The 15601-nt window shown below is 40.4% G+C and overlaps 1 protein-coding gene across 1 annotated transcript in view; it reads right to left on the bottom strand.

The window, feature by feature from the left end:
• Positions 1-12851, bottom strand: part of EPS8 (epidermal growth factor receptor pathway substrate 8) — a 196218-nt gene extending 183367 nt beyond the window's left edge. Inside the window, exon 1 of the mRNA XM_005206995.5 lies at positions 12761-12851. The gene's annotated coding sequence lies outside the window, so the exon portion shown is untranslated. The remainder of the gene's footprint in view (positions 1-12760) is intronic.
• Positions 12852-15601: the final 2750 nt, after the last annotated feature.

The raw sequence follows: 15601 nt of genomic DNA, 5'->3' as shown, positions 1-15601 counted from the left end.
TCTTAGTGTTTCTACTCTTGTTACTGCTGAACTATTTCTCTCATATATCAGATGCTACCACCACTAGTTCTCCCAGTGATTTCATCACTTAATCCATTAGTTTGGAATCTTTTAGGTAAATCATATAAATGCCTTTGAAAACAATAAACATAACATGAAAATCTAACTGGCAGCCAATGAATTAAATTATCCCTTCTTCTTAGGCCTTCTACTTCATAGTACAGTGACAACTCACAAAATCGTACTTCAAATATTCCAACTGCCTGGCAGAGAGAGAAAATGGAAATAATTCTAGGTAACAGATATAGGTAGGCTTCCCTGGTGGCTTAGAGGTAAAGAATCCACCTGCCAAGAAGGAGACATAGATTCAATCCCTGGGTCAGGAAGATCCCCTGGAGAAGGAAATGGCAACCCACTCCAGTATGCTTGCCTAGGAAATCCCATGGACAGAGGAGCCTGGCTGGCTACAGTCCATGGGGTCCCAAAGAGTCAGACACGACTGAGCGACTAAACAACAGTTATGGGGAAGCTGTGAGAGGGGAGGCTTTGAGGGCAAGATGAGGGAAATTTTACTCCCATTTGAAGATCCTTTAGAAACCATGGACTTTTCCATACAAAAAAAAAACTTTTTTACATTATACAAATTTACTTGACAACTATTTGAATTCAAATTCTAAAATTCCCTGTAGTATTTAGGGGCTCCTACAAAAAAAATGTTTTTTAAAAAGTCACTAGCATATACTCTAACATACAAACAAAACCATGGTGGATCTTTTCTAATTAGTATAAAAACTTAGTGGTGTCCAGATGCATTCCAGCTGAAGTCAGTCGCTGTGAAAGTACTTAGTCTGGACAAGATTTCATTATCTTCATAATGAGACTTTACTACTTCCAAAATAATTTACTTACTACCCAAATAAGATGAAGGTGATGAGGGCTTCAATCCCTCCTTTGTTTCAAACTCTCTGGCAGCCTAAACTTAACCTTCACTGTCATAACCACCATGAATGTCTCCTTTATTCAGATTTCACTCGCCACAGCTGAGATCTCACCACGCAGTGAGAAAGTCTGAATGGTAACTGGAAAGATAGCAAAGTTATGAAAGATACATTTTTCAACTAATGCCATTTGGGCCCTGAAAAAAAGTGGTCAGACACTGGGGCTGGAAGACAGAGTAAGGCAGGAAAGAGGCAAGCAGGACAGAGAAGGGGTATTGAGGGAAAACTCACATGGTCATTTATCTGCTTCAGGATTTTTATACCACTGTTTCCTTCGTAAGACTATGCAAAGTCTTCAGATTAAACTGAAAAACGTGAAATACAGTCAAGTGTGTGGACACTGTAATAAATGGTGCTGAAATTTTTGTTTTGGTCGTTTGGATAAGAAATATATGAAAAAGTAAAACAATAGAAAAAGATGTTACTTTAAACTCAATTTATCTTATAATGCAGCATAGCAAATATGCTAATGCAGAAAAACAGAAAAATAATTACTCCTAAATTTAAAGAAGTTATAACTTTTTTGTTATTATTCTTTACACATTATTCTTCAGGCTTGGCTATCATAGATCATTCACTTAAAAACAGAATAGCTAAGACTTTAAGCAAATCTGTGAATCCACATATGTTAAAATCTTTAGAGGGCTATTTTAATAATTTAAAAAACCCTCTTTAATATACATACTTCAGGCATACATATTAATTCTACACCTTTACATACACGAGTATCACGTGATTAATGCTACAAGATTTGGCCTGATGACTAGATTTTTATCACAGAAAGAATTCCATTGCTTTTAAATTATTCAGAGTCTAACAAGGCCCCACAAAAGAGCTAAATAAAAAAACTACCAACAAAAACCGATGTTTTCTCTTGACTAAAAGGACTTTGAGATATAAAAAATATCTAACCTAGCTTATCATCCACAAACTAAAAAGATTTTACATGAGAAGTTCTGATAATGCAGATAAACATACTAAAATAATAAAGACAAATCAAGAAACCCTAAAGATAGGGTTCTAAATCAATATTTCTGAATTAAAGAGCAATATTTTTAAATCCCAATATACAGTTGTTCATAAAAAAACAAAGTTTTCAAATATACTGGAAAGAGAAACTGGAAATTACATATATATACATAAACACACAGACAAGATTAACATGCTTATTTGGGGGGAAAAGTCTATATAGCTATAATAATGTCTTATTTTCTTCCAGATGAAAGTTAAATGTATCTGCTCTCTCTTTCATCATAGTTATATCTTTCTCACATTTAAAAGTCAATATACTTACAATCATCTTATTATGTGTTGATGTCTAAGATTACCATTAACTCAAAATGTCAAAATTATTGTAGAAAATTAAATCATGTTCAATGTCTTCTCAAAAGTAATGCACTTCATCCACGTATTTCTTTATGAATTTGTTCTGCTGCTTATATTTTTTAAACATTTATTTCCTAATGAAAAGTATTAGCAACAATTACAATATTATAAAACATTACAAATATTAGAATCTGCAGAAAAATCAGAGTATTCAGTGATCACAAATGTTATATTTCAGACACTGAAACACTCTATTGTTGCATTAAACCAATATGTCACTATTGGTTTACTATATCAATAACATGCATATATTTCTAGGAAAAGGAATGATATTCTAATGGTGATAGAGAAGTAATACTCTAATTGTGCTAATAAAAAACTTTCTAAATAAAATGAAATTCGTATCACTAGCCTTTAATAGAAGACTTTGAAAAATATCTTTTTCCCTCTATTTAAATATAAATTTCTCTTCCTTCTATTGAGCTTCATGTTCTTTTCTTTCTCCTTATATTAAAATCACAATTTTTCAACTACAGAACTCTGACCTCTTATCAATTCATAATTGATTCACTGAACAAATTACTTTAGCACATTCCTAAGTATTGTGTTTGGTTCTGGTAAAAAACTGTTCATGGTTCTTAGAATTTTGGATTGGCTCAAACAGGACTAGATCCCACTTCATTAGGATATTAGATTCTTATGTTGCTATGCTACTAAATATAGGACTTCCCTGATGATAAAGAATCTGCCTGCAATGCATGAGACCTAGGTTCGATCCCTGGGTTAGGAAGATCCCCTGGAGAAGGGTATGGCAGCCCACTCCAGTATTCTTGCCTGGAGAATTCTATGGACAGAGGAACCTGGCAGGCTTTAGTCCATAGGGTGGCAAAAAGTCAGGCATGACTGAGCACTAACACTTTCATGCTACTAAATATAAGAATGCTTTGCTAATAAACCATAATGGAAAAATATGTGTGTGTGTATATACATATATATAATTCATCTGTGTGTGTGTATGTCTCTCTCTCTCTCTCTCTCTCTCTATATATATATATACACACACATATATACAGATATAACTGAATCACTCTGCTGTATAAACTTATATTGTAAACTAAAGAAAAGAACGATCTGAAACTATTACATTGTTAATCAGCTATACTCCAATATAAAATAAAAAGTTTTTTACAAAAAGAATGGTTTGAGACAGGACTTCTGATTTCACCCAAACACACAAGTGTTCTTTCTTAGTAAAATCACTTGAGTGTCACAGGGCTGAAAAGGAACACAAGAATTTATCTGCTACATAAAGGACTACATTCAGAAATCACATGATTAGCAGAAGGCATTCATGCAATTCTTCTAGCAGGTTTGGTACCTTGAGTTTCTCCTACTCCACTGTAATGACTACTCTTTTGTATTGTTACTCATAAAAATGAAAAGTAACTGGTTATTCAGTTCTTTCTAATAATCCTGGGGGCTCCATCTGTGAGAACGTGCAGAATTCCCCATCGCTCCTGTCATGCCAACCCATTCTGCACACGTCACATGTATTTATCTCTCTGCCTGGAATGCCCTGGAGTCCTCTCATTCTTGACCTCAAAAATTTATCCTATAATAAAGCCAAGTGTCACATACCCAGTAAAGACTTTTCTGACTCCATCAACAACAGTGAGCCTCTCCCTTCTTCTATGTACTGAGATATAAATATAAATGTGTACATTTTTTTCTCTTGTTCACTTAACCTCCTCCCAACAACTGCATCAGCAGGTACTACTATTGTTTCCACTTCTAACATTAGAAAACTAAGGCAGATAAGGTCTCCCTGATTTCAAACTCCATCAGTTGCTTGTTTGTTTAATACATACTCCATTTGGCTCCACACTGTATTGAGATGGTTGTCTGGTTGCCTCCATTCTCTGGGTTCCCTGATGACAGAAGGCAGAGATCCTGTCTTATTCCTCTCTGTGTGTACAGTGTCTGGCACAGAACAGATATTCAATAAATGCTCAATAAATGATGAATTGAATGAACAAATGAACCTTCAAAGTCCTTGGTGAAGAAAAGTTCGTCCCCTTCTAAACATTCTAAAGATACTTTTGTAAAAAGTTATGATAGTGTGCTGATTTCATCCAGCAAACGTTTTGTGAGTGGGTAGCACATGTGATGTGCGTAAGTATCAATAAGCCACTTTCTTGACCTCAAGAAACTTAATTCAGCAAGGCACAGGCATAAACAAATAGCTAATGACAACAATGCGTGTTCTACTTTTCCTAATCCCCCACAACTTCCTCTCTTTAAAGGAATCTCATTCTTTATAGATGCTGCAATACCTCATAGCTCTGGGTCAGTGGGATGTAAATCCATCATTAAAAAAAAAAAATTAAAAGAATCTCCACAGATCTCAAAATCACAATCTTTTGAGGCATTCACAGTTAAATCAGTAGTCATTTAAGTACTATGTTAAAGAAAAGAACAAAATCAAAGACACATTAATACTACCCTAGCACTTTTTCAGTTACTAGAGATAACACCAGCTTACTAGAGCTGTAACATCAGTTATTAGAGATTCTTTACCAGCTGAGCCACCAGCGAAGTCCAAGAATACTGGAGTGGGATCCCCTGGAGAAGATCCCCAGGGGATATTCCTGACCCAGGAATCGAACCAGGGTCTTCCACTTTGCAGACAGATTCTTTACCAACTGAGCTATCAGGGAAGCCAGAGATAACACAAGAAAGCTAAAAACATGGGTTTTAGAGTCAGAAAGATCAAGATATCTATCCTAATTCTGTCTCTGTCTCCCCGTGCAGACCACAGGCAAGTCATTTTCTCTTTCTGAGCGTATTTCTTACCTGTAATATAGAAATAAGGAGACCTGCCTTTAAGAGGTCTTGTGAGAGTTAAAAGAGATAATGTATGTAATGGTTGCCACACCAAAGATGCTAGTTTTATAATGTCTGATCTAATCTAGATGCTTCTTGAAGGGTTCTGGTTCTAACTGTAGCCCTAATGTCAACAACAAAAAGTGTTGACCAAATGAAAGGTACTTGGGAAAAAAAAAGTCACTTGAAAAAAGGCAAGAGAGTCTGAGGTTTCTAGACGGTGTGGATATCATCTGTCCCTTTTCAGCATACACCCTGCAAATCCCTTATTTTTGACTTTTTCTGTGAAAAACAGAGCTTTATTAATTATTTCTATGATTAGATCTAAACTAACTGACATGTGTTACTCAATTAACAATTCTAATTTCCACAAAGAAGAATCTCTGAGTTGGTGAGAAAGAAGAAAATGAATTATATACAATGTCCAGGAGTCAATCTTGGTATATAGTCTAAAGTCTATGCAGTGTTACATTTTGGTTTTCCAAGTCATTTCTCAACTGTTTCTTTTAACTGGTTTTGCAAAACATGTAAAAACAATCAAATCAAAACACTTTCCTTTCCACCGTAAACCTAATTTATAATCTACTTTACTTAAAATATCACATTTACTAGCTACTGGTACAACTTGAAGTCCACCAGCAGGAAAAAAATGAATCTGACACAGACTTCACCCTTTGTACAAAAATTAACTCAGTATGAGTCATATATCTAAAAGCAAAACACAAAACTATAAAACTTTTAAGGGGTGGGAAAATAGGGTAAAATCTAGGTGATCTTGAATTTGCCAATGAGTTTTTAAATGCAACACCAAAAGCCTATCCATAAAACTGATAAGTTGGCCTTCATTAAAATTAAATATATTTGCTCTGTAAAGACACTGTTAAGAGAACAAAAAGACAAGCCACTCTAGAAAAAATACACTTGCAGAACAAGTATCTGATAAAGCACTTGTACCAAAAATATAGAGAGAGAGAATTCTTAAAATTCAACAATAGAAAATAGGACTTCCCTGGTGGTCCAGTCATTAAGAATCCACCTTGCAATGCAAGGGACACAGGTTTGATTCCTGGTGTGGGAACTAAGGTCTCATATACTGTGGGGCATTTAGGCCCCATTGCCACAACTACTGAGCCCTTGCACCATAAAGCCTATGCTCCACAACGAGAGAAGCCCCCCAATGAGAAGCCCCAGCACTGCAACTAGAGAGTAGGCCCCACTTGTCACAACTAGGGAAAGCCTCTGCATAGCAAAGAAGACACAGCACAGCCAAAAAGAAAGCAGAGATCTATTTTAAAATGGGCAAAAGTTCCTAACAGACATCTCATCAAAGAAATACACAGATGGAAAATGGCATATGAAAAGATGCTTAACATTAAATGCCATTAGGGAAAGGGCCAATTAAAGCAATGCAATTTTACTGTGTGCTTATTAGTACGGATAAAATTAAAAAAAAAACTGATAATATCAAATGTTAAGAAGGATGAGGAGCAATGGGAGCTTGCATTCACTGCTGGTAGAAATGCAAGATGTACAGTTTCTCTGGAAAACAGATTGGTAATATGTGACAAAGCTAACCAGAATCTTACCATATGATCCAACAATTGTGTTCCTAGGTATTTATCCAACTGATCTGAAAACTTTTGTCCACACAAAAATTTACCCATGAATAATCATAGCAGCTTTACTCATAGCTGCCAAAAATCAGAAGCAAGCAAGATACCCTTTAACAGATGAATAAATACAAACTGTGGATACATCCATACAATGCAATATTATTACACGATAAAAAGAAATGAGATATTAAACCACAAGACATGAATGAACCTTCAATGCACATTCCTAAGTGAAAGAAGCCAATCGGAAAAGGCTGTATGATTTTAGTGATATGATATCCAGAAAGGGCAAAACTATAGAGACAGTAAAAAAAAAAAAAAATCAGTGGCTGCCAGGGGGAGGGGTTAAGGGCGTGATATGTGAAACACAGAAGATGGTTAAGTGTTTAAATTATTCGGTATGATCCTTCTGTAGATAAATAAATGAAATTACACGTTTGTCAAAACCCACAGAACTTCACAAAACAAAGAGTGAAACAATATATGTAAATTTTTAAAAAATCACTTAGAAGGTGTGGGGATCCCAAGATGGAATTTAGGATGTGACAAAAGTATCTACCTGTATCATAAATGTGTGCAACAACCTCATTTAAAAGGATGGGAGGGAAAGGGGTGGCATCTCTAAGACTAAGTGGAATCTGTAAAGGAATAGCACATAAGCACTGTACTCTAGTTGATAAAGTTGTTGCCTCCTCTTTCTAAAGAAAGCACAGGCTAACAATTTTGATACTGTTGTACACACAATGGGTTTGAACAATTAAGTGAATGGATGGCAGATGGTGAAAGCCAGGTGTCTTCTCCCTGTTAGAGTGAATTTACAGGTAAGCGAGGAAAGAAAGCCACAATGACATAGGTGGTAATGGATTAGGCGGAGTAAGACACAACCATGTGAACTCATATTTAGCTTAAAATAGATATGCATGTGGAGGAGATGGCACTCCAGTCCAGTATTCTTGCCTGGAGAGTTCCATGGGCAGAGGAGCCTGATGGACTCCAGTCCATGGAGCTAAAAAGAGTTGGACTGGACTGAGCACATGCACACAGATACACATGGTTACATAGAGAAACATGCAGAGCTAAGTATATCTACAGGCATTTGTATACACACATATGCATTCCCTGCTGTCAGATGAGAGATTCTACAAGTAAGGACACCTCAGTAGCAGCAAGAATACCTAGAGTCTGTGATGACCTAGAGGGGTGGGAGGGAGGGGCATATATGTATACATATAGCTGATCCACACCGCTGTACAGCAGAAATGAACATAACATTGTAAAGCAATTATACTAAATTAAAAATAATACTAATTTAAAAAAAAAAAAAAGAATACCTAGAACCCAGATCTTGGCTTCTAACATCACTTCTGAAGAAGATGAAGCAGATTCTTTCTGGCTAACCCTAGGGCTGGGGCAGGAAACAGAAATATAGAAGATAATCTTGAAGCATCTTTTAATGTTAGAAAGTAAGGAAATATTTTTTTTAAAAAAACCTTACATTAATAGAGAGCTGTCAAAGGAAGACAGGAACCAACTTAAAGAGCTCACAGTGTCCAAAACTGAAACAATTTGGGGAACAAAATAAAGTAGTATTGGATTCCAACCCAAAGTACAAATATAAGTATACCCAGGAGTCCAGACCAATATAAGCAAATGATTGAGTAAATTAATAAATGGAGTGTGAGTGAGTGAAAGTTGCTCAATCATGTCCAACTCTTTGTAACCCCATGGACTATACATACAGTCCATGGTTTTCTCCAGGCCAGAATACTGGAGTGGGTAGCCTTTCCCTTCTCCAGGGGATCTTCCCAACTCACAGATCAAACCCAGGTCTCCCACATTGCAGGGGTATTCTTTACCAGCTGAGCCACAAGGGAAGCTCAAGAACACTGGAATAGGTAGCCTATCCCTTCTCTAGGGAATCTTCCTGACTCAGGAATCAAACCAGGGTCTCCTGCATTGCAGGCAGATTCTTTACCAACTGAGCTATGAGGGAAGCCCTTAATAAATGGAGGAAAGAGACAAATCTTCCATGCAAAAAAATTCCAAAAAATGTATATATATAATTTACACATAAGAAAGAGAAGCATAATTCTCCACTTCTTAAGTATAGGCTGTTCACAGTGACGTCCCTCTAAGAAGCAGAATTTAAAGAAAGAAAAAAGAGCAATCTTTTCAGTGCAGAAAACAAATACTACTGCAGCCAGGTGATCAAGATCAATATCAACAGTGATAAATCATGCCTGATAGTGAAAGTGAAGTGAAAGTCACTCTGTTGTGTCTGACTCTTTGCGACCCCATGGACTATACAGTCCATGGAATTCTCCAGGCCAGAATACTGGAGTGGGTAGCCTTTCCCTTCTCCATGGGATCTTCCCAACCCAGGCATCGAGCCCAGGTCTCTCGCATTGCAGGTGATTCTTTACCAGAGATCGAACCCAGGTCTCCCGCATTGCAGGACAATTCTTAACCAGCTGAGCCACTGGAAAGCCCAAGAATACTGGAGTGGTAGCCTATCCCTTCTCCAGCATAACTTCTCAACCCAGGAATTGAACCAGGGTCTCCTACATTGCAGGCAGATTCTTTACCAACTGAGGTAGTAAGCACCGTTTACACTACGTGATCAAAGTAGCACTGTACCCTATGACCTTCCTCTCAAAAACCCAAAACCTCAATCTGAGGAGGAGAATTTCGACTAATTCCTATACAGGGCATTCTCCAAATACCTGACCAGTACTCCTCAAAACTGTAAAAAGCATCCAAAACAAGGAAAGTCTAACAAACTGTCACAGCCAAGAGAAGCCTAAGGACATGTGACAACTGAGTGCAACGTGACACCCGAGATGACAGGTCCTGGAAAAGAAAAGGCACATTAGTTACAACTAAGGAAATCTAAAGTATAAACTTTTGTTTGTAGTAATGTACCATCGAGCTTCCCTGGTAGCTCAGCGGTAAAGAATTTGCCTGGCAGAAAAAGGAGATGCAGGTTTGATCCCTCTGGCAGGAAGATCCCCTGGAGAAGAAAGTGGCTACCCACTCCAGTATTCTTGCCTGGGAAATCCCAAGAACAGAGGAGCTTGGCGGGACAATAGCCCATGGGGGCTGCAAAAGGGTCGGACAGGACTCAGTGACTAAACAGCAATGTACCAAGACCGTCTCATTGATGTAACAAATACTAATGCAGGATAGTAATAGGGGAACAATACAGAGGTATATGAGATGTCACTTTACTATCTTCACACTTTTTCTATAAATCTGATCTAAAAAACAAAATATGTTTTTAAAAATACCATTTAAGAATGTATCTAGAAAACACTGAAGAGGCTGTAGTAAAGCATGGAAGAACCTCACACCTTCCATGGATACACTAAACCTCAAATGTTTACAACTACTCCATTACAGAATTTTTCTGAAGGAAATATTTTCAATCACTAACAGCTGCAAACAATTTCACACAGGAATTCCCTGCAGGGATGTACCCTAAGTGAAGTACTTAACTAAAATTAAAATTCTTTTTCCTCTTACATACCATTGCAGATGTCTGAAAGTTTGTAATTATCATTTACTTGTGTTGCCTTCTGATGACCCAAACATAGTTGTATGCTTAACACAACTCCAAAAAGCTGACTAACTTTATATAAATCAAATCAGTGCTAAAATATCCATCTGACAAAACTTCAAGCATCTAAACCAAGACCTTAAGAAAAACCATCATCTTTTATTCTGGATACTCTTAATGTATTTCCTCATACATGCCGTGGTTCAAGTGAGCTGCTGCAGAATTAAAGTAGATAAATGAAGAAAACAGAAGAGTCTGGAGAAGAAGAATAAAAAGTAGTGGGTGAGGATTTCCCTGGTGATCCAGTGGTAAAGACTCTCCTGCCCCACTGGAGGGGGCATGAGTTCGATTCCTAATTCAGGAACTAAGATTCTGCATGCTGCATGGCCAAAAAAAATTGGTAAATTTTTTAAAAAAGTTTAAAGTAGTGGGTGAACACGGGTGTAAAATAATGAAAGAAAAGGAACAGATTACTATTTGAAATGTACCACATAAAATCACTGAAAGGAAAGGGCAGGAAGCCTATGCCATAGCATTAAAAAAAAAAAAAAAAAGAACTGATACCTGAAAAGTATTAGCATAGACAAAAAATTGAAAGCAGGAAAATCTAGAGATAAAAAAATAAAAATCTTTACATTTGATTGGAAACAAGCCAAGTGTTCAAAATTTGGCATTAGATTCCCAACAGGAAACAAACAAGAATAAACCATTTTGAAGAAACTTCATGCTAAATACAACTTAAAATAATCCCCCAATATTAGTAAAAGGATGAAAATTACTATATAATGATATTCAATGACACTGAAAAGTGGGAGAAAAAAGATTACAATGAGGATGTATCAAATATTGTGAGTTATCTCACAACACTGGAATTAAAAGCAAGTTATCTTTCCTTTTCTTCTATGAAGAGAATGATTTGTGGAATTTTTAGAAGTCTTAATTTCTGAATTCTGCACTAAAAGCAGTCTATAAAATGTTATTATATTTGCGATACATTCTACCCTACCCTTTACATGGCAAGTCTACAAAGTGGGTTATTTTTCAACTTGCCAAGTAAAAATGTGAACCCATGACCCAAAATTTCCCACACCAGCTACATAAGAACTATAGTAATATGTCCAGAAAACTCCAATTCCAAATAGAAAATAGGTGAGAAAGGACAAAACAGCCTTTAATTTTCAATGACCACATGATCTAAATTACCGGTTCACACTTTACAAAACCCAGTTCCCTGTAGAAGAATGGTATCCTTTCAATGGAAATACTTTAGAAGCAATACACAACACAGCTACTTTGTTATATGTATATAAAGAAGACTACTAGGAATCCCAATTCTTCTATTTCCCCCCAAAATAAAGCCGAAACCAAAGCAGTCACACGCGTCTCAAACGAAGTTTTATCTGAACTCTTCAGGATTAGCTATTCCTCTTATTATCTGAGGTGAGGACTGAAACCGTCAAAAGAAAACCAATAATACATTTCATGGAAATACATTTTGTAAAGGTGAATTCCAATTTCTAATGCTCTACCGCTCTTGACGCCTAAGGGGTTCAAATCCTCATACCTAATACATGATCCTACCCCCAAAGAGAGTCCAGCGAGGCTGTGGGTACCATGGGGAAAGGATTTGACAAACAATGCAAGGGAGGGGACGAACCCTGGCAAGATTCTGCATACAGGGAGTCCTTGAAAGGAGAAAAGAAAGTGAGAGGGTAGGAGGAGCGGGCAGGGTCTTGGAAACCCACTCCGAAGGCATTTACTGACAAAGACTCCAGAAGGGCCATCTCCCCAAAAGTAAAATGGTAAGTGAGCCGAGTGAAGCCGCTAAGAAAGGAAAGTCACCAGGAATTAGGAGTGACAACTACACACAAACAACGTGCTCTCTCGAAATTGGAGGGGTATACGATGGCGGGATCTTGTTGCAAAGTGTCAGTTGGAAAAGACCACATACACACACCCCCACCAATGTGGGGATGGAGGGGGTAGCTCTATGAAAGCCCAAGTCTCAGACAAGCCGGGAGAAGAATATACGGCCCTGCAGTCGTCCGGAGGACCAGAGAAACGCAGGTGTACCTGCGGAAGCTCAAGTTACCGGGAAATAAGACAAGGACCGTGTGCGTCTCCTCCGCCCACCCTGCCGGAGCCCCGAGCGCGGAGGGCGGGCACCGGCTCGGGACGCCCGGGACCCGCGCGCGGGCTCGCTCCGGAGGCAGCGCCCTAGCACACCTGGCTCCCGACACCAGTTGAAAGCAGTCAGAGTGAACGAAGGCGGACGCGGCGCCTGGCACCGCTCCATCTCGGCACACAAAGGCGGGTTTTGAAAATCGACGGAAGAGTCCGAGACGCGGGACCCCGGTAGGCGCCCTTCTCCGAGGGGCTCTTACCTCGAATCCGCCCTCCGGGCCGCGCTTCCCCGGAGGCTCCTCGAGCCCTCACCCGGCGGGAGGCGGCGGGAGAAAGCCCCCGACCCGGACCGCTCCCTCCCAGTCCTCTGCGAGCCGCCGGCCGCCGTCGGCGCCCGGCCGAGGAGAACCGGTCTCCCGGGGCGAGCTGAGCGCCGGCCTCGCACTCGACGAGACTGCCTCGCCCGCCGCCGCTGCCGGGGAAGTCTGGAGCTGCACGCCCGCTCGCCGGCTCGCCCGCTGAATCGGCCGCGCGCCGCGCACGCCCAGTTCCTGGAGCGAGCCCGCGAGCACGCGCCGCGCGCCCTAAGCCCAGCTCCGCTCTCCGGGTCTTGGCGGCAGCCGAGCAGCCGATTAACTGGTCTACCCCAGCGCGGGAGGCGAACGCGCCCGGAGGCCGGGTGGGCGGGAGAGGGGCGGGAGGAGAGAGGGCAGGGCACCTCTCGGAGCTATCAAGGCCACGATCAAAGTCGGACCGAAGTTCTGAGCCGCCGACGTGTTTCCAGAAGTGCCCTAGCAGGACCGACTAGCAGCCGGGAGGCGCTGGAAGGGGAGGAGAGCAAGAGGTTTGCCCCGGGCAAGAGTGGATGCTCCGGGCGGAGGGAGCGCCCCAGGTCCTGGTGCCCACATCGTGGCCACTAACCTGCGAACAGTTAACCCGGCGCACCCAAAGACCCTCCAGCCTCTGTCTTCCTCCCAGGACCCTACCACCATTTTCCCCCCCCTTTTGTCTCTTCTTTTTATTTTTCTCCCCAACTCATGCCATCAACTGGTGGCACCCAAGGGGGCCTCCATTCGGTCCCTGGGAGTCTCCAAACTGCCAGTCCTTAGCTGCAAGCAGCAAGACCAGACCCGCTTCACACGCCTGCCTGGAATGCTATTTTTTTTCTCGTAGCTCCTGCCAAGAGCCTGATGTGGTTTGAAATAGTGGAGGCTTCTTCCACATAATACCTTTCACGACCTTGCTCAGTTCAGTTCAGTCGCTCAGTCGGGTGCAACTCTTTGCGACCCCATGGACTGCAGCACGCCAGGCTTCCATGTCCATCACCAGCTCCCCAAGCTTACTCAAACTCATGTCCATCGAGTTGGTGATGCCATCCAACCATCTCATCTTCCGTCATCCTAACCAACCCTCATAACCTTTTCTCTGCCCAGTAGTCTCTGGAAGCACTGAATGAGAAGTCTTTTCGTGTGTGACGTTGCATTCACTTCTTCTTGAAACCCCCCCGTTTGTCATAGCTATGGCCCCCTCCTTTCTTACTTCTTTAAGGTCAGGACTCCCAGGAATCGAGTAAAGACTATAAAATAAACTTGGTTAAAACAGATTGAATCTGCTTGTTTCGTCCAATAAGGAAGAAGGGTAGTCAGGGGAAAGAAAGATTTCACACCAAGATGGGAAATAAAACCAGTATCCTAAAAGTTGGAATAGACCTTAAGTCTGGTCCACTATCTTAAGTAGAGATCCTCTCTCCAATATTTCCTCTACACCATCAACCACTTAAACTTTTCCATTGTCAGAGATCTCTATTTTTATCTATATTATGTATAATTATAATTTTTATTGAATACTATACCAGGAACTTCCCTGGTAGCTCAGAGGTTAAAGTGTCTGCCTCCAGTGTGGGACACCCGGGTTCGATCCCGGGGTCGGGAAGATCCCCTGGAGCAGGAAGTGGCAACCCACTCCAGTATTCTTGCCTGGAGAATCCCATGGATGGAGGAGCCTGGTAGGCTACAGTCCACGCGGTCGCCAAGAGTCAGACAGGACTGAGCGACTTCACTACTGCTATACCAGTAAGTATGCAAATTTTATATGCTATTGCTAATCCTTAAAATGAGATGGGCCTCGTTATACCTATTTAGCAGGAAAAGGAAACTCCGAAGTTTCATTCCTTTTGGCAAAGCCAATGCTGATGCCAGAATTAAAATCCAAATTAAAACTGCTTAACTCTAAAGTCTGTGTCATTTGATTTGTGAACATCAAATCAATTTTCCTTAACTTAAGCACTGGTGCTTACTCTGCCCCTAAGAGCCACACAAAATTAACATCATTTCTTATTGACATCACAAGGCTTGAAATATTTGAACCAATTATTAAGTAACTACCAGATCTTCTCATATTTTCTTCTGCTCCAAAATCTCTAGAACCTCTCACAGTTCTTCAAATGGAATGATGAGTCCTCATAAGTACACTCCACACCCTGCCTTGAATGTGCTTTGAGTTTCCACTTTTCTCCTTAAATTGTGTGCTCTGAAGAAAACACAACGTTCAAATATAGTGGGTTGAGAAGCAAGTATTGCAGGGATCAGCCCCTTTGATGCAGGCATACTCTGACAATCAGTTCAGTTCAGTTCAGTCACCCAGTCGTGTCCGACTCTTTGTGACCCCATGGACTGCAGCACGCCAGGCCTCCCTGTCCATCACCAACTCCAGGAGTTTATCCAACCTCATGTCCATTGAATCGGTGATGCCATCCAACCATTTCATCCTCTGTCTTCCCCTTCTCCTCCCGCCTTCAATCTTTCCCAGCATCAGGGTCTTTTCCAATGAGTCAATTCTTTGCATCAGGTGGCCAAAGTATTGGAGTTTCAGCTTCCACATCAATCCTTCCAATGAACACTCAGGACTGATCTCCTTTAGGATGGACTGGTTGGATCTCTTTGCAGTCCAGGGGACTCTCAAAAGTCTTTTCCAACACCACAGTTTAAAAGCATCAATTGTTCGGCGCTCAATAACACATCCCAAACCTGCATTAGGGTTTTTAGCAAGCATATTCAGTTCAGTTCAGTCTCTCAGTCGTGTCTGATTCTTTGTGAGCCCAT

This window comes from Bos taurus, chromosome 5 (assembly GCF_002263795.3).
Source record: "Bos taurus isolate L1 Dominette 01449 registration number 42190680 breed Hereford chromosome 5, ARS-UCD2.0, whole genome shotgun sequence".
NCBI classification, from domain to species: domain Eukaryota; kingdom Metazoa; phylum Chordata; class Mammalia; order Artiodactyla; family Bovidae; genus Bos; species Bos taurus.
Note: the sequence above shows the minus strand (reverse complement) of the source record. Positions and strands in the feature narration are given on the sequence as shown.